The sequence below is a fragment of the Haematobia irritans genome, chromosome 1 (assembly GCF_050003625.1).
Source record: "Haematobia irritans isolate KBUSLIRL chromosome 1, ASM5000362v1, whole genome shotgun sequence".
NCBI classification, from domain to species: Eukaryota; Metazoa; Arthropoda; class Insecta; order Diptera; family Muscidae; genus Haematobia; species Haematobia irritans.
In genome coordinates, this window is record NC_134397.1 from 131,683,517 (window position 1) to 131,709,278 (window position 25,762).

The 25,762-nt window shown below is 33.1% G+C and overlaps 1 protein-coding gene across 1 annotated transcript in view; it reads right to left on the bottom strand.

The window, feature by feature from the left end:
* Positions 1 to 16,037, bottom strand: part of LOC142221808 (uncharacterized) — a 41,039-nt gene extending 25,002 nt beyond the window's left edge. The window contains exon 1 of the mRNA XM_075291635.1: positions 15,324 to 16,037. The gene's annotated coding sequence lies outside the window, so the exon portion shown is untranslated. The remainder of the gene's footprint in view (positions 1 to 15,323) is intronic.
* Between the last annotated feature and the right edge of the window lie 9,725 nt (positions 16,038 to 25,762).

Here is a 25,762-nt window from a genome sequence, read left to right on the forward strand (position 1 = left end):
ATATTTTTAAACACAATATTTTTGAGTGCAAGCATATAATGTTCATAAACTAGCATAACATGTTTGGGACATATATGTTAATATGTTAGAACATATTATGTTTGGGACATAAAATGTTTGTAAATATAATATGCTTGGATGCAAACATATATTAATTTAGAAATAGCCTATAAACATATATGTGTTTAGTAGCTTGGAGCGCTATTTAACAGGGAGCGATATTGAATTAAGTTGGTGGTTGTTGCTTGTTATTACAAAATTAACATTTTATTTTTCCTTTGCCAATTGATCAGCTACTTCTTTAATCCTTACAAACTGTGTGGTCCGCTGTTCGAATCCCCGTCCGGCAAAAGGTAAAATTAAAATAAAAAAAATCATACAATTTAATAATTTCTTCTACAATGTTTGTATTACAGAAAAAGGTGCTAAGAACTAAAAAATCTCGTGGAAGTGAGAAAGATGTGGGGGAATATACAAATTTTGAGCATTCTGGTCGAAAACCTATGTTGTTATCACCTATATTACCTGTTTATTTTCATAATTCATTATGATTGTAAATATATAAATAAATAAATAAAATTTTAAGCACAATATTGTTTGGGAGAATTTTTTAAGCATATAATATTTTTGGGTGCAAAATGCTTCCAAACATATTATATGTTCACATAATAACATATTGTTTTTTGGAAGACAACATTATTGAATTTGGATGCAAAAATACAAAATGTTTGGAACTTAGACTACCCAAACATATATTGTTTAGACCAATGTGCTTTCAAACATATTATATATTGGAAGAGATCAAACATATAAATGTTTGGGCAATACCCAAAAATATATATGCTTGAAGCAAAATATGTTTGGGAGTATATGTTACAGAAGCGATTTTTTGTGAGCGTGTAGCAAGAAAACAATGTTTTTTTTTTGAGTTTGTCTTTGTGAAATTGTTTTTACATCCTGGAAAAGAATAAACGTTTATCACAAAAAGTATATACTTTTCTTCCAAATACACTTCATTACAGCGAAAAGCAAATGAGAAACGAACTTTGTTTGTCTAAAATTTCGTTTGGGAGGAAAGAATTATTTTTTTGCGTGTATATATGATCCCATTAGCGACAATTTTTTGGATGTATAAATATTCCTTGAATCGTAAGTGTGTTTTAAATGTTTTAACGATTTTAGCTTGTGCCAACAAGGGAAAGTTACTACTTCTACAAAAAGGGAGAACTTTCAAAGGGCTTTGATAGTATGTTTGAAATTTAAAAAAATTAAAATTTTTAAAGATATTAAATTTATCGAATATTTTGTCACAATTTTATTTCTATAGAAAATTTTATCAAAATTTAATTTCGTTACAAACTTGTTTTTATTGTATTCGACCTGTATTTAATTTTTCCAATTAGTGAATTATTGATAGAAATGAGCTCGAGGTCGATTCTATCAATAATTTATTAATTGGAAAAATTTAATTTCTATAGGAAATTTTGTCAAAATATTATTTTATAGAAAGTTTTGTCAAAATTTTTGTCCTAAAAAAATTTTTGTTAAAATTTTATTCTATAAAAAAATTTGTCAAAATTTTATTTCTATAGAAAATTTTGCCAAAATTTTATTTCTATACAACATTTTGTCAAAATTTTATTTTTATAGAATATTTTGTCAAAATTTTATATCTATAGAAAATTTTGTCAAAATTTTATATCTATAGAAAATTTTGTCAAAATTTTATGTCTATAGAAAATTTTGTCAAAATTTTATATCTATAGAAAATTTTGTCAACATTTTATTTCTACAGAAGATTTTGTCAAAAATTGTTCAAGATTTTATTTCTATAGAAAATTTTGTAAAGATTTTATTTCTATAGAAAATTTTGTCAACACTTTATTTCTGTAGAAAATTTTGTCAAAATTTTATTTCTATAGAATATTTTATCAAAATTTAATTTCTACAGAAAATTTTGTCAAAATTTTATTTCTATAGAAAATTGTGTCACAAATTTTAATTCTATAGAAAATTTTGTCAAGATATAATTACTATAGAAAATTGTGTCAAGATTTTATTTCTGTTGTTGTTTTTTTTTTTTTTGATTTCAGCTTAAAACCATGCATTGACTAAACTACAATTGTGGCTTTGTAGTTTAGTCAATGCATGGATTTAAGCTGAATTCAAAAAACAACAACAATGACAACAGAAAAAACCAACAATAACAAAAAAAACGTATGAAAAAAAGAGGAAGCACGCTCAAAATAAACCCAGCCAACTGCACTCAAATCGATGATTTGATGGTGGCAAAGGAAAAGAGATATGTTTGTACGAATTTATTTCGGCATAAGCCGGCTATCATGTAAAACCTTTTTTTGGAAGGTTCAAGTGTGGTTTACTTTTGGGTTTAGTAAACTGCCTGAATTTATTCTGATAATTGGTTTATAGTTTTGCTGCAAGTAGAGGATGCTGATGAGTAATGTGGTAATTCCGAAACGTGCGTCCATCCAGCCATATTGCAGTCTATAGATTTGACAAACATTCTTTTTATACCCTCCATCATAGGATGGGGGTATATTAACTTTGTCATTCTGTTTGTAACACATCGAAATATTGCTCTAAGACCCCATAAAGTATATATATTCTGGGTCGTGGTGAAATTCTGAGTCGATCTAAGCATGTCCGTCCGTCTGTTGAAATCACGCTAACTTCCGAACGAAACAAGCTATCGACTTGAAACTTGGCACAAGTAGTTGTTATCGATGTAGGTCGGATGGTATTGAAAATGGGCCATATCGGTCCACTTTTACGTATAGCCCCCATATAAAGGGACCCTCAGATTTGGCTTGTGGAGCCTCTAACAGAAGCATATTTCATCCGATCCGGCTGAAATTTGGTATATGGTGCTGGTATATGGTCTCTAACAACCATGCAAAAATTGGTCCACATCGGTCCATAATTATATATAGCCCCCATATAAACCGATCCCCAGATTTGGCTTGCGGAGCCTCTAAGAGAAGCAAATTTCATCCGATCCGGCTGAAATTTGGTACATGGTGTTGGTAGATGGTCTCTAACAACCATGCAAAAATTGGTCCACATCGGTCCATAATTATATATAGCCCCCATATAAACCGATCCCCAGATTTGTCTTGCGGAGCCTCAAAGAGAAGAAAATTTCATCCGATCCGGCTGAAATTTGGTACATGATGTTGGTATATGGTCTCTAACAACCATGCAACAATTGGTCCATATCGGTTCTTAATTATATATAGCCCCCATATAAACCGATCCCCAGATTTGGTTTGTGGAGCCTCTAAGAGAAGCATATTTCATCCGATCCGGCTGAAATTTGGTACATGGTGTTGGTATATGGTATCTAACAATCATGCAAACATTGATCCACATCGGTCCATAATTATATATAGCCCCCATATAAACCGATCCCCAGATTTGGCTTGCGGAGCCTCAAAGAGAAGCAAATTTCATCCGATGCGGCTGAAATTTGGTACATAATGTTGGTATATGGTCTCTAACAACCTTGGAAAAATTGGTCCACATCGGTCCATAATTATATATAGACCCCATATAAACAGATCTTCAGATTTGGCTTGCGAAGCCTCAAAGAGAAGCAAATTGCATCCGATCCGGCTGAAATTTGGTACATGGTATTGGTATATGGTCTCTAACAACCGTGCAAAAATTGGTCGACATCGGTCCATAATTATATATAGCGCCCATATAAACCGATCCTCAGATTTGGGTTGCGGAGCCTCAAAGAGAAGCAAATTTCATCCGATCCGCCTGAAATTTGGTACATGATATTGGTATATGGTCTCTAACAACCATGCAAAAATTGGTCCACATCGGTTCATAATTATATATAGCCCCCACATAAACCGATCCCCAGATGTGGCTTGCGAAGTCTCCAAGAGAAGCAAATTTCATCCAATCCGGTTGTAATTTGGAACATGGTGTTAGTATATGATCTTTAACAACCGTGCCAGAATTGGTTCATATCGGTCCATAATTATATATAGCCCCCATATAAAACTTTCTCCAGATATTGTTAAAATTTTATTTCTGTAGAAATGTTTGTCAACATTTTCTTTCTATAGAAAATTTTGTCAACATTTTTATTTCAATAGAAAATTTTGTGAACATTTTATTTCTATAGAAAATTTTGTTAAAATGTTATTTCTGTAGAAAATTTTGTCAAAATTTTATGTCTATTTTGTCAAATTGAATTATATACGTATTGGATCGATCTTTTTTGATTTAATATATACCACGTATGGACTTACATACAATTTAGATAATGGTGTTAGGAGGTTTTAAGCGTTCGGCAAGCGTTACCGCAAGTTAAGTAATTCGATAGTGGATGGCAGTGTTTAGAAGAAGTTTCTACGCAACCCATGATGGAGGGTACATAAGCTTCGGCCTGGCCGAACTTACGGCCGTATATACTTGTTTATAAAAAATTTTGTCAAAACTTCTATAGAAAATTTAGAAAATTTTAGAAATTTAATTTCTATAGAAAATTTTGTCAAAATTTTATTTCTTTAAAAAATTGTGTCAAAATTTTATTTCTTTAAAAAGTATTGTCAAAATTTTATTTCTATAAAAAGTGTTGTGAAAATTTTATTTCTATAGAAAATTTTGTCAACATAATATTTTGTTAAAATTTTATTTCTATAAAAAAAAAATATTTATATAGAAACTTTTGTCAAAATTGTATTTCTACTTGTCAAAATGTTATTTTTTATAAAAAATTTTGTCAAAATTTCTATAGAAAATTAAGAAAATTTTAGAAATTTAATTTCTATAGAAAATTTTGTCAAGATATAATTTCTATAGAAAATTTTGTCACAATTTTATTTCTATAAAAAATTTTGTCAAAGTTTTATTTCTATAAAATATTTTGTCAAAATTTTATTTCTATAAAAAATTTTGTCAAAATTTTATTTCTAAAGACAATTTTGTCAAAAGTTTATTTTTACAGAAAATTTTGTCAATTATTTTTTCTACAGAAAATTTTTTCAAAATTTTATTTCTATGGAATATTTTGTCAAAATTTTATTTCTATAGAAAATTTAGTCAAAATTTTATTTCCTAAAAAATCCTTATTTTACAGAAGCAGCATCTTGGGCTCGGACTCAATATCAAAATCCTTAAGGGAAGGTAAAAATCTTTGAACCCAAGTTTAGGGTGTAATATAGTCGTCATCACCCATATTAAACGATATAATTAAACCAGAACCCATGGATATTTAATTAATGGAAAAAACAAAACAATAGACAATCAGGGCCAAAACACCATGCAATGTGTTTTTGGCAATAACAACGTAAACACGGCATTTTCTACGCTATCACTTGTATCCAAGTGTTCAAACATATGCCAATGGCCATAATCAATGACTCTGTGTGTGATTGTGTGAGGGGGAGGAGAGTGCGATTTTTCAACAACATCATCATCTTGTATGGAGAACACCCACATCATTCAGTATCTCTAAATGGGATGCATTCAAGCAAAAAAACATATTTGACCAGAATACGTAAGAAATTTTCAAAGCTCTTTAAATAGCAATGCATATAAATTGGATCTGCGCCTCATTCATTAATTCAGAGTATTCTAGTCATGATCATTGTCTTGCTTGCCAATCAATTAACACAGTTCAATAGACTTTCAAGAGACAACCGTTACAGCGGATTTCCGCCTTGAGTATAGAGAACATGGACAACATGGGATAATTAACGGTATTCACATTTGAAATGTGATTTTGTGAAAAACAAAATAAAACAAAAGCCACAATGTTCTCAGTATGATTCAATGGCACAGCCTCACTGTTTGGTTTTTGTTATTTTCCTAATGGAGATTAACACCTTCGTCATAGATATAGAATTTAACTTTTCTAGATCGTAATTTTTCGATCGAAACACACACACAATTGAGAATGCTAGTACGCTATAGGGAAAAGATTATTCATGATATTTGCAAAATTGCAAATCTAAGCAGTTTTTCCACAATTTCTATGATTTGAAAAAGTTTTTATAAAATCTTGTCTAGACAGATTATACCCATATGCTTGTATAAGGATTTTTATTTTTTTTTTAAATTGCCTAGATTACCAACGTTAAAGAGCAGCTATTATCAATCATTAGTTAATAGAAAATGCAAGAAATTTGCTGACATACCGTCTTTTCATTAGCAATGCGGTAATGAAGAGGGTTATTGAATCATAGCTCTAAGTGTCTAGAATTTGAAATATGAGGAAGTAGGCATTTAATTACATTACATTATTTTATTAAAAAGTTTTACATGGCAATAACACAGAATTGCTACTAATATTTTTTTATTTATTGTCCGCACACGTTTTGGTGGGAAGAATCCTACTGAACCCTCAGAAAAAAGAGAACGAATTTTTTTATTGCCGATTTAACATTATTTTAGTTCATGAAAATTAGTTAATTTTAGTTCAATTTTGACAAATGTGAGACATTTTTTCTTATTTTAATTATTTTTTTGGTTACTTTAATGACATGAACTAAAAATGAGAAAAAAGGTTTTATACAAATGAAATACAAAATTTTACTAAAAAATAAAATAATTCATATTTTCCTAAAATTGGTAAAGTTTGCTGAGTTCATAATTTTCGTAAATGAGTAAATTTTACTTAAATTTTATCTGTGTCTTCCAAACATATCTGATCAATGCATTTAGTTTCTTCCAAACTATAAAATGTTCTTAAACAACTGAAAAAAATATTTTATTTTTAATAAATTTTCTTCAATTTGACAAAAAGCATTAAGTTATTTGTATGATGTTGCAGTAACTAAAACATTTTAGTTAACATTTTCTAATACAAACCAACATTATCTTTCACGATATGTTCACATTTTTCTGGATTTTGCTGTTTTGTAGATTAATAAAATTCCTGGCGTTTTGGTAAATTTTTCAAAAATTCTTCCCACTAACGACAATTTAACGATTCCGTTTCATAATTTTCATTATGGGGAAATCAAAAAGATATAGTTCCATTCCATTTGTATTTATGCAGTAATTCCCACAATATGCATATCGGTTCATAATTACCCAGCAAAAAATGTTGGAAGTTCTTCCAAAGGCACAACTTTAAAAGCAATTCCAGAAGATGCACTCCCAATGATGTTCTTTATTTTAACTACCCAGGAAGTTCTTTTAATTCAATTTTTTATAACTTGGCTTTTTCATACTTTAAACGGGTAATTTTAACTTTTTTTTGTTTCAGATAGGTTAAAAACAGAGTAAGAATTCATAAAATGGTACAAATTTGAATTTTGTCGAAAAAAATACTAAATCCAATTTGAAAAAATGTGAATTTTTGAAAATATTTGAGCTCAAACGTTTCCGACAAGCGTTAGAATCCATTAAAAATTATAAAACATTATAAAAATTATGTATTTGACAAAATATCACATAATTTTTTAATTTACATCCAAAACATTGAATTCGGATCACACCTAAAGAAGTGATGCAAATTCTGTGCAACGGCTGTTGAAATGGTGGACTCCCGTCCTATGACAAGCCCATGTTAAATTCATCACTTCCGGATCCGAAAAGAACATTTTCATTACTTTTTTTGGCGACGCTTTTTTGCTGGGTATATAGGCCTCATATAAATCAATCTCCAGAACTGATTTTTGGAGCTTCTTGGAGATGCAAATTTCATCTGACCTGGTGGAAATTTGGTGTGATTACATAGCCATAATTATATATAGGAAAATAGATTTAGTGTTTTTCACAGATATAATGACCCAGAAATTCAAGGGACAAAATTGACATTCTCAAAATCCGCAGGATACTTTGGAGTTGTCTTAGACTCCAGACTAAATTGGCTCGAGAGCAAAGCGGATCGTCTGAAGAAGACCTATGCGGCATTATACGCATGTCAGAAGGTGGTTGGAGAACGTTGGGCAATGAAACCGCTCATTTTTAGCTGGCTTTATACAACGGTAACAAGACAAGTAGCTACATGCGGATATGACGTCTGATAGTTTATTACGAATCACCAAAATAATATGCTGAAATTCAGCAGAATAAATAGAACGGCTCTTATTTATATGATCAGTGCGATGAGGACAACAGCTACTGCCTTGCCTTGGAGGTATTACTAGGGGTATGTCCACTATCAGGATGACTGCGGAGGTCATACTAATTCGACTGAAGGTTTGAACTCATTAAAGAACACGGATTGCTGACATACTGAACCGATAGCTTCAGCCGGTCAACATATGATAACTGACTATATGGCGACACAGCAGATTTATGAGGGTAATCTAAACCCAATTATCCTAAACATAGAAGTCCGGCACGAGAACAGAATAGATCTCAACATCTATGCGGATGCTTCTAAAATGGCCGAGAGCATATATAGTGGTATTTACTGCAACGAGTTGGAAATTGAGGAATCCTTTAAGTTGAACAACGAATGCAGCATATTTCAGGCGGAGATATTCGCTATTGCAAACGCTGCAGAACTTCTTTCGATGAGACCGTTATTTAGATCCGATATCAACACTTTCATCGATAGTCAGACAGGTATAAATGTCCTGATCAATACAAACATAAAGTCAAAGGTAATCAGCCGCTGTCGCAGAGAGTTTATGGTTCTCACTGACCTGGACATTATGACATAATAGACTGGACAATAATGTATTGGCGGATGTTTGGCAAAAGAAGGCGCAATGGCAAATATGACAACTTATAGTAGGGAAGTTGAGTTTCTTCTGCGGGCTGCGAGCAAAAAAAAATGATATGAGACGAGAATAATAGTAGAAGCTCTGGAATACTAATGACGATGCGAAAAGTGGAGGTCATAGAAATCATAACAGGAGATAATGCTCTGGGAAGACTCATGGTAAGGATCGGTCTAACGAATTACAATATTTGTATATGATGTCTGGACTTTGGGACTAAAGAAGATTCATACGATTTTCTGTGCCAGCGTTATCTTTTAGAAGAAACAAGAAACTGAGCACTTATTTCTTTAAGACTCTTACCGATCATCAAGGCCTGTGTGGAGGATCCGGGCAGATGTGAAGGACATTATGCCACATGATAGGATTATCCCGGCCGGAACGGAATAGTCATGAAGGGCTAGAGAAAATGAAATAGAGGAACCGCAATGAACCAACTATGGTCTAAGTGGACACAAATTCGCCTTGCGCGGGCTCCTGTCATCCTCCATAACCTAACCATATAGCCCCAATACAAAGCGATCCACAGATTTGATTTCCTGGAGGTGCAAATTGCATCAGATGCGGATAAAAATTTAGTACGTGGTGTTAGTATATGGCATCTATCAACTATTACATATTTAATTATAAACCTCATATAAGAGGATCCCCAGATTTGGCATCCGGAGCCCTTTAAATGAGCATTTGGTTCATAATTATTTATAGACTCCTCAAAATTACATTTCGCATTTTCCACAACACTACTTCTTTCTGATATAGCAAAAATAAGGCAACATTAATTGACAGGATGATTAGTGGCTTCATCGAAGTCCATAATTTATTATTCTTCCATGCCGCAAGAAGTGCATGTATGACTTTGTGCCAATATGGCAAACTATAGCCACCTCCTCCTAATTTATTTATAAACCAGCACACGTAATTGATGTGTGTCGTTTGAAAGGTTTCCCAAAATATCCATAATAATCTAACGAAAATTCACACCAGATAAGATTGTTGTACAAATTTAGTATTTTTGCAATTTCCTATCACCGTGGGTTTTTATTCAAATCACCAAATTTAATTTAAATCCCATGCAAAATTCGAAAGAATTTTCCCTGTCATTAATTTCTATGTGTCATTCTATGTGTGATTTTCCAGTGTCAATTAATCATATGATATGCTTAAATTGAATATTTTTAATCATTGTTGTTGTTTTTGAATATTTTTCGATAAAAAAAACTCTTACATAAATGGAAAGATTGATTTTAATAAACACGAAATACACCGATAAAATAAACAACGTAAAATATCAATACCAGTTGGCTAGGCTATATTCACAAATTAATTATTAAAGTGAAATTTAACAACAACTAAGAAAAAACCTACCACAAGTGGGTTAATTGAAAATTACAAGGAAATGTCACGCTGTTACATATACGGTTACACTATAAAATTATAATGAAAACAAGTAAGGAAAGTCTAAAGTCGGGCGGGGCCGACTATATTATACCCTGCACCACTTTGTAGATCTAAATTTTCAATACCATATCACATCCGTCAAATGTGTTGGGTGCTATATATAAAGGTTTGTCCCAAATACAAACATTTAAATATCTCTTGATTTGGACAGAATTTGATAGACTTTTACAAAATCTATAGACTCAAAATTTAAGTTGGCTAATGTACTAGGGCGGAACACAATTTTAGTAAAAAAATATGGGAAACATTTAAATCTGAAGCAATTTTAAGGAAACTTCGCAAAAGTTTATTTATGATTTATCGCTCGGTATATATGTAAAGGGTGATTTGTTAAGAGCTTGATAACTTTTTTTTAAAAAAAACGCATAAAATTTGCAAAATCTCATCGGTTCTTTATTTGAAACGTTAGATTGGTCCATGACATTTACTTTTTGAAGATAATTTCATTTAAATGTTGACCGCGGCTGCGTCTTAGGTGGTCCATTCGGAAAGTCCAATTTTGGGCAACTTTTTCGAGCATTTCGGCCGGAATAGCCCGAATTTCTTCGGAAATGTTGTCTTCCAAAGCTGGAATAGTTGCTGGCTTATTTCTGTAGACTTTAGACTTGACGTAGCCCCACAAAAATTAGTCTAAAGGCGTCAAATCGCATGATCTTGGTGGCCAACTTACCGGTCCATTTCTTGAGATGAATTGTTCTCCGAAGTTTTCCCTCAAAATGGCCATAGAATCGCGAGCTGTGTGGCATGTAGCGCCATCTTGTTGAAACCACATGTCAACCAAGTTCAGTTCTTCCATTTTTGGCAACAAAAAGTTTGTTAGCATCGAACGATAGCGATCGCCATTCACCGTAACGTTGCGTCCAACAGCATCTTTGAAAAAATACGGTCCAATGATTCCACCAGCGTACAAACCACACCAAACAGTGCATTTTTCGGGATGCATGGGCAGTTCTTGAACGGCTTCTGGTTGCTCTTCACTCCAAATGCGGCAATTTTGCTTATTTACGTAGCCATTCAACCAGAAATGAGCCTCATCGCTGAACAAAATTTGTCGATAAAAAAGCGGATTTTCTGCCACTGATTTTGGTAATAAAATTCAATGATTTGCAAGCGTTGCTCGTTAGTAAGTCTATTCATGATGAAATGTCAAAGCATACTGAGCATCTTTCTCTTTGACACCATGTCTGAAATCCCACGTGATCTGTCAAATACTAATGCATGAAAATCCTAACCTCAAAAGAATCACCCTTTATTAGAAGTTTATGAAAATTAGAGTCATTTTTACAACTTTTCGACTAAGCAGTGGCGATTTAACAAGGAAAATGTTGGTATTTCGACCATTTTTGTCGAAATCAGAAAAACATATATATGGGAGTTATATCTAAATCTGAACCGATGTCAACCAAATTCGGCACGCATAGCTACAAAGCTAATTATACTCCCTGTGCAAAATTTCAACTAAATCGGAGTTAAAAATTGGCCTCTGTGGTCATATGAGTGTAAATCGGGTGAAAGCTATATATGGGAGATATATCTAAATCTGAACCGATTTCAAATTTGGCACACATGACTATACTACCAATTGTACTCCTTGTGCAAAATTTCAAGCTAATCGGGATAAAACTCTGGCTTCTGGGTCCATATAAGTGCATATTGGGCGAAAGATATATACGGGAGCTATATCTAAATCTGAATCGATTTCAAACAAATTTGGCACGCATAGCTACAATGCTAAATCTACTCCCTGTGCAAAATTTCAACCAAATTGGGCCAAAACTCTGGCTTTTAGGACCATATTAGTCCATATCGGGCGAAAGATATATATGGGAGCTATATCTAAATCTGAACCGATTTCAATCAAATTTTGCACACTTGACTATACTACTAATTGTACTCCTAGTGCAAAATTTCAACCAAAGTCGGCCAAAAATCTGGCTTCCGGGGCCATATAAGTCCATATCGGGCGAAAGATATATATGGGAGCTATATCTAAATCTGAACCGATTTCTTCCAAAATCAATAGGGTTCTATTCTGACCCAAATTAGGAACATGTGCCAAATTTGAAGGCGATTGGACTTAAATTGCAACCTAGACTTTGATCACAAAAATGTATTCACAGACAGACGGACGGATGGACGGACGGACGGACAGACGGACATGGTTATATCGACTCAGGGACCCACCCTGAGCATTATTGCCAAAGACACCATGTGTCTATCTCGTCTCCTTCTGGGTGTTACAAACATATGCACTAACTTATAATACCCTGTTGCACAGTGTGGCGCAGGGTATAATTATGACAAAAATTTCTATAGAAATAAAATTTTGACAAAATTTTCTAAAGAAATAAAAGCTGACAAAATTTTCTATAGGAATAAAATTTTGAAAAAAAATTTATAGAAATAAAATTTTGAAAAGATTTTATATAGAAATAAAATGTTGACAGAATTTTCTATAGAAATAAAATTTTGGCAAAATTTTCTATAGAAATAAAGTTTTCGATTTGTTTTGTCATTGTTGGTTTTGTTCTTTAATCATTGTTCTTGTTTTTTTGATTTCAGCTTAAAACCATGCATTGACTAAACTACAAGTGTAGCTTAACCAACAGAGGAAAAGAATGTTTTAAAAAAATTTCTATAGAAATAAAATTTTGACAAATTTTCTATAGAAATAAAATTTTGACAAAATTTTTTAAAGAAATAAAATTTGACAAAATTTTCTATAGAAATATAATTTTAACAAACTTTTCTATAGAAATAAAATGTTGACAAAATTTTCTATAGAAATAAAATTTTATCAAAATTTTCTATTGAAATAAAATGTTGCCAAAATTTTCTATAGAAAAAAATGTTTGACAAAATTTTCTATAGAAATAACATTTTGAAAAAATTTTCTATAGAAATAAAATTATGACAACATTTTCTATAGAAATAAAATTTTGACAAAATTTTTTTATAGAAATAAAATTTTATATAGAAATAAAATGTTGACAAAATTTTCTATAGAAATAAAAAAATATTCTATTGAAATAAAATTTTGACACAATTTTCTATAGAAAAAAATGTTTGACAAAATTTTCTATAGAAATAAAATTTTAACAAACTTTTCTATAGAAATAAAATTATGTATTGAAATAAAATTTTGACATACTTTTCTATAGAAATAAGTTTTTGAACTGGTCATGGAATAAGTCTTAAGTTGGTTGCAATACATATCAGCCACAATGTAGTTACATACATAAATCACTCAATTGATATTAAGCTTTTAAATTTAAAATTAAACCTCATCTTATTGGAGCTTGATTAAAAATGCCACATTTTTCACGGTACATATTTTGAAGGCCTTTCAAGTTGTTGCTATTCTTCGAATGTTCTTACGCATCGCTTATTTTAATTCGATAGTATGTCTACGTAATATATTTATAATAATAATTATATACTTCCAGAAATACGTATAAATAATGAATGTAGCAAGTAAATTAGTATTCTTATGCTTAAACAGCAAGTGAAAAATAGCAAATGAATAGCAATCAATATTTAAATAGCAACGCGAACGTATCCACGTATGGAGGTATTCTATAATGTTAATTCGGATGATAAATCCAATGATACACTGGGAAAAATATGAATGATAATGTAACCTAAGCTTTAGGACACGTTTTTGTTGGATACGGCTGACACTACATTTTTGCATACGACTGCGGCAGCTCAACGGCTAATGCGCCGTTCAGACTATAAGTTTATTCGGACGGATGTGGTTATAAAGATCCTTACAGTGTGGCCAATTCGCTAGGGATTGTCGGCGATGACTAAGTAATCGATAAATGTGTTATCGATCACATTAACAAGCTGCAGAATCGTTTATGCCGTCGAACATAACATATAATGTGGTCAAAATCTGGGATATGTCTCAAAATGTTGGACACGGACATTATATTGATCAATTTTGGGTGGAAGGTTCAAAATTTTGGCAGAAAATACAACAATTATTTATCTAGAAGTATTTTAGGTTCGTAAAGAGTGGTATTTTGTATGTAGACCGATTTCTTGATATAACCGCATATAACTTCTTGATATAAGCGCATATTAACCGCAAGTATCATCTGATTTGGTTGAAATTTGATATGTAGTACTATTTTAAGTAAGGATCGGCGCAAAAATTGAAATATATCGGCCCATGTTTTGATTTCTCCCCATATAAACCCGATTTGACTTCTTAACATATGATGTTGAAATCATTTGGTTGAAATCATTTCAAATTTAGAAATAGCTTCCATATATATCTTTCGCCCGATAACTACTAATATGGCCCCAGATGCCAGAGTTTTGCCTTAATGTGCTTTAAATTTTTTACGGGGAGTAGAATTAATGTTCTCGGTACGCAATCAAATTTTGGTTTAAATCGGTTAATCATTACTCGACTTAATTTTTAGTTATATAGATTTGGTAGAAGTCTAACAATTTTTGTTCAGATCTAGTCAGATTTCAATGTTTGTATTTGGGACAAAAACCTTTATATAGGAGTATAGCACCCAACAAATTTGATATGGTATCGAACATGTGGATCTACAAAGTGGTGCAGGGTATAATATAGCCGGTCCCGCCCGACTTTAGACTTTCCTTACTTGTTTGTTATTTTTTTCGAATCAATCAATTGGATGTCTGAGAAGAATTTTGCGGTGTTTAGAATCTTCGTTAATATACCGACAAAATGGGCAAAATTATTTTGAATTTATTGTTATTGCTCTGTCTGGTCATTTCCACTTTTTCCAAATCTAGACGTCACTATCCAAATTTCGACAGATTTGCCATAATAACCACATCAAAAACTTGTAAAACATGTAATTGTTATAACTATTACATAAAATTGTTAACAATTACCTTGGCAGATTTTTTCAAAACATTCCAGTAAATTAAATTGCAACTTACAAGTGTTTCTTAATGCCCCCACCTGCCCATAAGTACAACGATTAACGATATTGAGTAATAAGAGACCCCCACTATACACACGTTCAACGAGCATAAACACAACCGTACATATACACACGCACACTCACGTGTACAAGCCTAGACCACTCTGCTAACATCTAAGTGGGGTTTTCAATTCACGTACATTCGTATCTATTTTCAATTTGCACTCGGACTTACTTGATATTTATCCAAAATATTTTGGGGTGGGAAGTATGCTGCTGCGGAGGCACGTATACAAAATAAACTACGATTTGTAATTTGTTTATGTGTTTGGTTTGCCTTCGTCTATCTGAAGTTGCGGTTTTGTTTTTCTCGCTTTTTTGCACTAAAAACTCAATGGCCAGCCTTTGGACTATGGATAGTTGCTTGAATCTAATGACGAAGTACCAATGGCTTGTTGTTGTTTCCTTTGATTCTAGTTATCGCTTTAAGTCAACTTTGTTGTAGTTATTTTACAACAACTGTTGAATAGACGCAGTTGTTAGTCGTTTTAAGTAGATTTGCTTTATTTAGTCACTTTGATATTTACTGGATTATAGAAAAACAAAAACTTGCTCCGTTACCAGTAAATCACCATATTATTATTGATTTTTTTTGTTAATATATTTGTATTACTTTTTGTCTTATTAAACACATATAGCAGCATTTGCCTTCACTTTAAAATCTTGTTAAATTTATTCAGAGATACCGGTCGAAATTAATAAAACCAAAAAAATATGAACAAAAAATATCCTTAAAATAATTTGTTTATTCTTTCCACTCGATTTGAAATGACGTTTCACACAGTTCTCATAATTGCAAAAAATTTACATAAAATCTTAGTTAAACTAGCGAGGTTAAAAAAAACGACAACTATCGTAGTCTAGGCATAAAAGCACACTAAGTTGTAGTCTATCGTTTGATTTGCAAAAATCTAGTTGATCTTCCCCTCATTCAGAAATTGATGGCAACGCTCACATAACGACCTACTCTACTATGAGACTTCATTGTTAATGCGCTCACTGTGGTTCTTGTTGTTGTTTTGGGGGGCTTTTTTCTTCTACGTTTCGTGAGTAAACAACGGCAACGTACGTATTTTTTTGTATTTACTTGTCTAGCTGAAAGCAAAAGCAACTGTTCACTCTTCTGCCTGTCTTGTGTTCTCACACAAATACATTAACACGCAACGCTCAGTGATTGACCGAGTTGTTTTATTACAAGAACAATTGAATAACAAATAAAGAGCTTAAAGTTCAATAAGCCGAATTTGTCAGTACCCTACAATTAGTCTTGTGTCGTTCAGCAACAAACTGGTTCGAATGGAACGATCGGTATAATTTGGAGAAAAGAAACAATCGAATGTTATTTTTCAACTGCTGTGCACCACCGCACAGTGTTTCGAAAGAGGTAAAAAGGAAATATGTGTTCCGATTTTTATTGTAATTTCTTTTTTAATATTCTATGATATCGAGCTTCGAATACAAAAATAAAATATTCTTAAAGTATACTTTAATTAATATTTTTTTATATATATTTTATTTTTTAAATATAGTTTAATAAGCTTTTTTGTCGAAAATCGGGTTAAATTTGTGGATGGTGTAAAAGATCGAATGGTCCGAGTTTAGCCAAGTTAAATATATTGTGTGGGAGCCACCGTGGTGCAATGGTTAGCATGCCCGCCTTGCATACGCAAGGTCGTGGGTTCGATTCCTGCTACGACCGAACACCAAAAAGTTTTTCAGCAGTGGATTATCCCACCTCAGTAATGCTGGTGACATTTCTGAGGGTTTCATTGTCAAAATTTTATCTCTAAGTGGTTTCACTGGAATGTGGAACGCCGTTCGGACTCGGCTATAAAAAGGAGGTCCCTTGTCATTGAGCTTAACATGGAATCGGGCAGCACTCAGTGATAAGAGAGAAGTTCACCACTGTGGTATCACAATGGACTGAATAGTCTAAGTGAGCTTGATACATCGGGCTGCCACATAACCTAACCTAACCTAACCTAAATATATTGTGTAGGTATTGTGGTAGTTTTTGAACGAAAACAAAACAAGAAATTTGAGCAAATTACAATTTTGACATTTTTTTTTTAAAGTTTAGGGATGTTTCTATCCAAAAAATATCATTTAAGGATAAGAGATTGTTAGGGATTCAGTCCACGGTTGCCACACGAGCCATAAATTCAGTGAAACCTCTTAAAGGTGGACACGCATAAATTTTGTCCACATTTGGAAGGTGTCCACTTATGAGAGGTTAATAATACGTTAATATAGCAAACGCTCCCAGACAACTGTCCACGTTTGGGAGGTGTCCGGTTCTTGGACATATTGTCAAAAACCTACCAAACAAAGAAAAAAACAACATTTTTGCCATAAAAACGTTCCATGTTCACCTTTCAAAAATAACATTTTGCTCTTAAAATATGTTTGGGGGTATCACACACCTTCTCTGCTTGTATAGAAAATTTTGTCAAAATTTTATTTCTATAGCAAATGTTATCAAAATTTTATTTCTATAGAAAATTTTATCAAAATTCTATTTCCGTAAAAAAAGTATTTCTATAGAAAATGTTGTCAAACTTTTATTTCTATAGAAAATATTGTCAAAATTTTATTTCTATAAAAAAAATTGTCAATTTTTTTGTATAGAAATTTGAAAAAATTTTGTCAAAATGTTAGTTCTATAGAAAATTTTGTCAATAGATTCTATAGAAAATTTTGTTAAAATTTTATTTCTATAGATATATTTAGAAAAATCTACCAAACATCAAGAATTCTACCAAACAGTAAAGAATCTACATTTTTGGTAAAATTCTGCCAACTGTGGTTCAGGCACCCCAGAACATGAACTATGGATTTCGGATTGTAAGTAACTAACTCACACATCGAGGTTCTTTTTCTTCTGCCGGCTTCTGCAGGCTGAAGACAAAGGAAAATATAATCACTGATAGCCGAAGACTGCGATAGGAACTGTGCTGGTATGCAAGAAGAGATCAATCATTGCTCATGTAGATACGGGCATATACCGAACTTAAGAAATGGAGAAGCCAATAACCAAATGGGCGCAGGATACACATATACATACGAGTATATGTATATCAGGCTCGGCATTATGCTATCAGCTACTGGTAGCATGCCGTCAAGCGGGAAGATTTTATTGTTTTCATTCTGTTTGTCTAAATAAAATTTTCTATAGAAATAAAATTTGTACAAAATTTTCTATAGAAATAAAATCTTGACAAAACTGTCTATAGAAATTTCGTCAAAATTTGTCTATAGAAACAAAAATTTCTACAGAAATAAAATTTTGAAAAAATGTTTTATAGAATAAAATTAAGTGCAAGCTAAAATCTTTAAAACGTTTACAATTCGAGGAATATTTATATATATGCCCAAAAAAATTGTTGCTAATAGGAGAGGTCATAATATGTAATATTTCAAATAACCACACAATTTGATAAAAAAAAACAAAACTACAAAATAATATTTTTTTTTTAATTTGGTAGATTTTTTGGAAAAAAAGTTCTTCAAATTTTGGTATATTATTTTTGGCATCAGTAGTAACAGTGGTAAAGACCCCATAGTGTGTCTAAATGGACCAACACTGGCGACAAGAAAGTTGCTTGTCGAATGAATATGTTAGGCTGTGTTGCAAAGAGAACGTGAAAAATAGTATAACCCTATACCGTGGTAGGGGTACATAATATGGTGTGTGAGTGACCTTAACCATAACGTGCTTTTCTCATTTAAATGCATACTAAATTCATCACAAACACAACTAAGCAAACAAACACTTTGTGCAAACAAATATTCTCATGAGAGTTTGAACACATGTAGGAATTGAATTCTCAATTTTATTGTAGTAGACTTGAATTGAATTTTTTATTGCCTACACATACGTGTGTGTGTACAAGTCATAATTCTTCGGCCATACCTATAGAAAATAATTTCTTATTCGAGTACCATGGATGGTATGATTTATGTATAGTAATGGTTGTCTCCGAGCCCCCTTCGCAATGGTAGGGGAGTGTGACAAGCCCTATTAATTAAATAAACCATACACACGTAGTTGTACTTTATTTTTATCTCTTCATTGAGCTTTTGTGTGATCATGGAATTTTGTTTATGTAAAACGAAGGGTGTGTTTGGAGGAGAGAAAATTTTGTAAATGTAGATTCTGCGATGTAGAAACATATGATACCTTCTCAACACATGTTTTTAATGGGGAGGGAGCTTTCCATTGTTTATTTTATGACAACTTTGTTTTGATTTTCATATATAAGTTAATTGTTGTTGTTATGATTTTTCAATGAATGTGTGTTGGAGAGTTGCCAGAATTTGTCATCGTTAAATGTTAGTTAGTCAGGAAACGTAATATAACGTATAGTTTCAAATGTTATTTCAAGCGTATTTAACGTTATATTACAGATTATTTTACTCAAATCAACACATATAAATTAATTTCACCAAATATTGTTATTCACATTTTCATTCTAAAGTTTTGTAGGAGATCGGTCTATATGGGGGCTATAACAGTATATAGACCTATGAACACATAGATGGCGTCGCTAGTATTAAATGCATATTATTTTTATATAAAGGGTGATTTGTTAAGAGCTTGATAACTTTTTTAAAAAAAAAAAACGCATAAAATTTGCAAAATCTCATCGGTTCTTTATTTGAAACGTTAGATTGGTCCATGACATTTACTTTTTGAAGATAATTTCATTTAAATGTTGACCGCGGCTGCGTCTTAGGTGGTCCATTCGGAAAGTCCAATTTTGGGCAACTTTTTCGAGCATTTCGGCCGGAATAGCCCGAATTTCTTCGGAAATGTTGTCTTCCAAAGCTGGAATAGTTGCTGGCTTATTTCTGTAGACTTTAGACTTGACGTAGCCCCACAAAAAATAGTCTAAAGGCGTCAAATCGCATGATCTTGGTGGCCAACTTACCGGTCCATTTCTTGAGATGAATTGTTCTCCGAAGTTTTCCCTCAAAATGGCCATAGAATCGCGAGCTGTGTGGCATGTAGCGCCATCTTGATGAAACCACATGTCAACCAAGTTCAGTTCTTCCATTTTTGGCAACAAAAAGTTTGTTAGCATCGAACGATAGCGATCGCCATTCACCGTAACGTTGCGTCCAACAGCATCTTTGAAAAAATACGGTCCAATGATTCCACCAGCGTACAAACCATACCAAACAGTGCATTTTTCGGGATGCATGGGCAGTTCTTGAACGGCTTCTGGTTGCTCTTCACTCCAAATGCGGCAATTTTGCTTATTTACGTAGCCATTCAACCAGAAATGAGCCTCATCGCTGAACAAAATTTGTCGATAAAAAAGCGGATTTTCTGCCAACTTTTCTAGGGCCCATTCACTGAAAATTCGACGTTGTGGCAGATCGTTCGGCTTCAGTTCTTGCACGAGCTGTATTTTATACGGTTTTACACCAAGATCTTTGCGTAAAATCTTCCATGTGGTCGAATAACACAAACCCAATTGCTGCGAACGGCGACGAATCGACATTTCACGGTCTTCAGCAACACTCTCAGAAACAGACGCAATATTCTCTTCTGTACACACTGTACGCATTCGTGTGGTTGGTTTAATGTCCAATAAAGTAAACTGAGTGCGAAACTTGGTCACAATCGCATTAATTGTTTGCTCACTTGGTCGATTATCTAGACCATAAATCGGACGTAAAGCGCGAAACACATTTCGAACCGAACACTGATTTTGGTAATAAAATTCAATGATTTGCAAGCGTTGCTCGTTAGTAAGTCTATTCATGATGAAATGTCAAAGCATACTGAGCATCTTTCTCTTTGACACCATGTCTGAAATCCCACGTGATCTGTCAAATACTAATGCATGAAAATCCTAACCTCAAAAGAATCACCCTTTAGTACCAACCTTCAAATGATTCATGTCAAAATTTGACGTCTGTAAGTCAATTAGTTTGTGAGTTAAGGTGAGTACTATGTTCGGGTTTTTCACCAAAACACTAAACTAAAAGTACAAAAATATGTATGAAGACGATTATATTTTGATCAAGTCTTATCAAATAATGGAAGGAAAAGATCAAAGGAATTGATTGCAAATAATTTTATATTTCTATATTAATTAATTAAAAAAAGTAACCATGAAAACAAGCTTCAGCTTGAAAACTGAACATAGTACTCAGCTTTAGAGCGTCTTTTGTAAAGCAACTTTTGTCATTGTGAAAAAAATGGAAAAAAGGATTTTCGTGTTTTGATAAAATACTGTTTTCTGAAGGGAAAAAATACGGTGGAAGCAAAAACTTGGCTTGATAATGAGTTTCAGGACTCTGCTCCAGGGAAATCAACAATAATTGATTGGAATGCAAAATTCAAGCGTGGTGAAATGAGCACGGAGGACGGTGAACGCAGTGGACGCCCGAAAGAGGTGGTTACCGACGAAAACATCAAAAAAATCCACAAAATGATTTTGAATGACCGTAAAGTGTAGTTGATCGAGATAGCAGAGGCCTTAAAGATATCAAAGGAACGTGTTGGTCATATCATTCATCTATATTTGTGCAAAATGGGTGTCGCGCGAGCACACATTTGACCAAAAACAACAACGTGTTGATGATTCTGAGCGGTGTTTGCAGCAGACGGAAAAACTCGGGTGTATTACGAGTTAACGTAATACACCCGAGTTTTTCCATCGATATGTGACAATGGATGAAACATGGCTCCATCACTACACTCCTGAGTCCAATCGACAGTCGGCTGAATGGACAGCGACCGGTGAACCGTCTCCGAAGCGTGGAAAGACTCAAAAGTCCGCTGGCAAAGCAATGGCCTCTGTTTTTTGGGATGCACATGGAATAATTTTTATCGATTATCTTGAGAAGGGAAAAACCATCAACAGTGACTATTATATGGCGTTATTGGAGCGTTTGAAGGTCGAAATCGCGGCAAAACGGCCCCATATGAAGAAGAAGAAAGTGTTGTTCCACCAAGACAACGCACCGTGCCACAAGTCATTGAGAACGATGGCAAAAATTCATGAATTCATTGCTTCTCCACCCACCGTATTCTCCAGATCTGGCCCCCAGCCACTTTTTCTTGTTCTCAGACCTCAAAAGGATGTTCGCAGGGAAAACATTTGGCCGCAATGAAGAGGTGATCGCCGCAACTGAGGCCTATTTTGAGGCAAAACCGAAGGAGTACTACCAAAATGGTATCAAAAAATTGTATTGAGACAAATAATTTAAGCAATGGAAGTTTGTCTTTATTTAATGACGTTTAAAATTAGAGTGAACAAAAAGAATATTAGAATGTTTGAATATAAAGTAAATGTAGCAAACCTACTACGTTAAAATTAATTGTGTTGTAATACAGTATTATCATACAAAGTTATTTCAACATGCCTCCTCAACATAAGTAATTTTATAGCATTAAAAATTATTTAATTAATCTAAATTAAAATTAATTCCAATGTTATTACAACAATAATAATGTTTCGGCTTTGGTACGGGCTTCGTGAAGAAATCGGCTACCATCGACTCACTTGGTAAATATTTTAATTCGACAAGTCCTCGTTCAATTGTGTCTTTGATGAAGTGGTATTTATAGTGAATGTGTTTCGTTCGTGAATGGTGAGCTCCAAATTTAGCCATCTGTTGAGCACTTTGAGAATCCGTATGTATTATTATTGGCTCTGTGGTTCTAAATCCCAGTTCTTCAAGGATGTAGCTCAAGTATAATGCTTCTTTTGCTGATTCCGTTAGGGCAATATACTCTGCTTCAGCACTTGAAGTTGCCACAACTTTTTGCTTTTTAGATTCCCATGATACAACTCCGTTTGCTAATATAAAGCAAAACCCAGATTGAGATTTTCGATCGTTTACATCTTGAGCCCAATTTGCATCACAAAATCCTGTAATCGATTTTGAGGATTTTTTGTACTTTATGATTGCATCGCTAGTCGTACCTAAATATTTGAGTACATGGATAGCAGCATTTAAATGTTGTTCTCTTGGGTTATTGGAAAATTGAGATAACATGCTAACTACTATGAAGTGAAATATATAGCAAATACCCAATTAATTCCTGGTAAGCTTTCTCGTCTACTTTTTCTGCATCTCTTTCATAGGCAGGTTCGCTTTCAAGTTTAATGTTAGCAGGCATAGGTATTCGTATTATATATAGGTATTATATTTTTACAAGTTGTTTTATATATCCCGACTGTGAAATAGATATTTCCTCAGGCTTAACGTCCACTTCTATGCCAATACAATGTTTAGGAACACCTAAGTCACGGATTTCAAAATTCGATTGCAATTCCTGTACAAATTTATTAGTATATTCCATACACGCTCACAAAAAATCGCTTCTGTAACATATACTCCCAAACATATTTTGCTTCAAGCATATACATTTTTGGGTATTGCCCAAACATTTATATGTTTGATCTCTTCCAATATATAATATGTATGAAAGCATATTGGTCTAAACAATATATGTTTGGGTAGTCTAAGTTCCAAACATTTTGTATTTTTGCATCCAAATTCAATAATGTTGTCTTCCAAAAAACAATATGTTATTATGTGAACATATAATATGTTTGGAAGCATTTAGCACCCAAAAATATTATATGCTTAAAAAAAATTCTCCCAAACAATATTGTGCTCAAAATTTTATTTATTTATTTATATATTTACAATCATAATGAATTATGAAAATAAACAGGTAATATAGGTGCTAACAACATAGGTTTTCGACCTGAATGCTCAAAATTTTGTTTCTGCCCAATTGTATATTCCCCGACATCTTTCTCACTTCCACGAGATTTTTTAGTTCTTAGCACCTTTTTCTGTAATACAAACATTGTAGAAGAAATTATTAAATTTTATGATTTTTTTTTATTTTAATTTTACCTTTTGCCGGACGGGGATTCGAACAGCGGACCACACAGTTTGTAAGTATCAAAGAAGTAGCTGATCAATTGCCCAAGGAAAAATAAAATGTTAATTTTGTAATAACAAGCAACAACCACCAACTTAATTCAATATCGCTCCCTGTTAAATAGCGCTCCAAGCTACTAAACACATATATGTTTATAGGCTATTTCTAAATTAATATATGTTTGCATCCAAGCATATTATATTTACAAACATTTTATGTCCCAAACATAATATGTTCTAACATATTAACATATATGTCCCAAACATGTTATGCTAGTTTATGAACATTATATGCTTGCACTCACCACTGTGGTATCACAATGGACTGAATAGTCTAAGTGAGCCTGATACATCGGGCTGCCACATAACCTAACCTAACCTATGCTTGCACTCAAAAATATTGTGTTTAAAAATTTGTGTTCCAAACATATAATGTTTATAGCCAAACATATGAAAAACAGTCTTTTTTCATCCGTGTACTATTGCAGGCGATGACAATGTCATCAACATACAGCGCGACTATCATCATTGTCTTATTATCATTGAAGTAGTAAATACATTGATCGTATTTCGATTGATGAAGGCCAAATTTCTTGATTACAGTATCTATACATTTGAACCACTGCCTTCCGGATTGCTTAAGTCCGTAAATAGATTTTTGAAGTTTACATACCTTATTCTTCGATCCCTCCTGCACAAACATTTCTGGTTGTTGCATATATATTTCCTCGTCCAATTTTCCATTTAAAAAAGCTGTAGAAACATCAAGCTGACGAAGGTATAAATTGAATTCAACAGATAGAGCATATATCAACCGTAAGGATGTTTGTTTCACGACAGGAGCATAAGTATCCATGTAATCCAAGCCTGGTACTTGAGTATACCCTTTTGCAACTAATCTGGTCTTTCTTTTTTCTATTGGTCCGTCCGGTTTTATTTTTGATTTGAACACCCATCTACATCCCACAGGAGTTCTTCCTTCTGGTAAATCAGTTAATGTCCAGGTATAATTCTTCATTAGTGACGCATATTCCTCTTCCATGGCTCTATACCAGGAATCTGCTTGATCTGATGTCAATGCCTCACGTAATGACTTTGGATCCATCAAATTTTCTGATACCTTATTTGAAGATTCGTTACATTTCTTAAAAGCCCAGGATCGCAGTCTTTCCTTAATTGATTCCCCTTGAACTGGAATTTCTGATAAATTGTTCTGCGGGCCTGCAGTATTTTCGGCTTCTGTACCACTTATAGAATCAATAAAATCATCATCATCCTGCATTTGTGACGAATCGTTTTCTTCTTCAATGTCTGAGCTAATTTGACCTGGTGATCCATTTCCAGATCGAATGGGTTTTAATAATTCGAATTCGTAAAACATTTGACCATAAGGGGTCTCATTTTGTTTATATAATGCGCTCTCAATGAACTTTACGTCCCTACTCTTTGTTATGGTCCTAGTTCCTGGTTTCCATAATCTGTAAGCTTTCGATTCATTTGAGTATCCGACTAATACATATTCAGAGGATTTAGCATCCCATTTAGATTTATCTTTCTTGTTCAACGCATATGCCTTACATCCAATCTGGCGAAAAAACTTAACACAAGGCTTTTTCCCGACCACATTTCCTCAGGAGTTATCGAATTATTCAAATTTGTTGGACATCTATTTCTGATAAAAGCAGCGGTATTTATCAT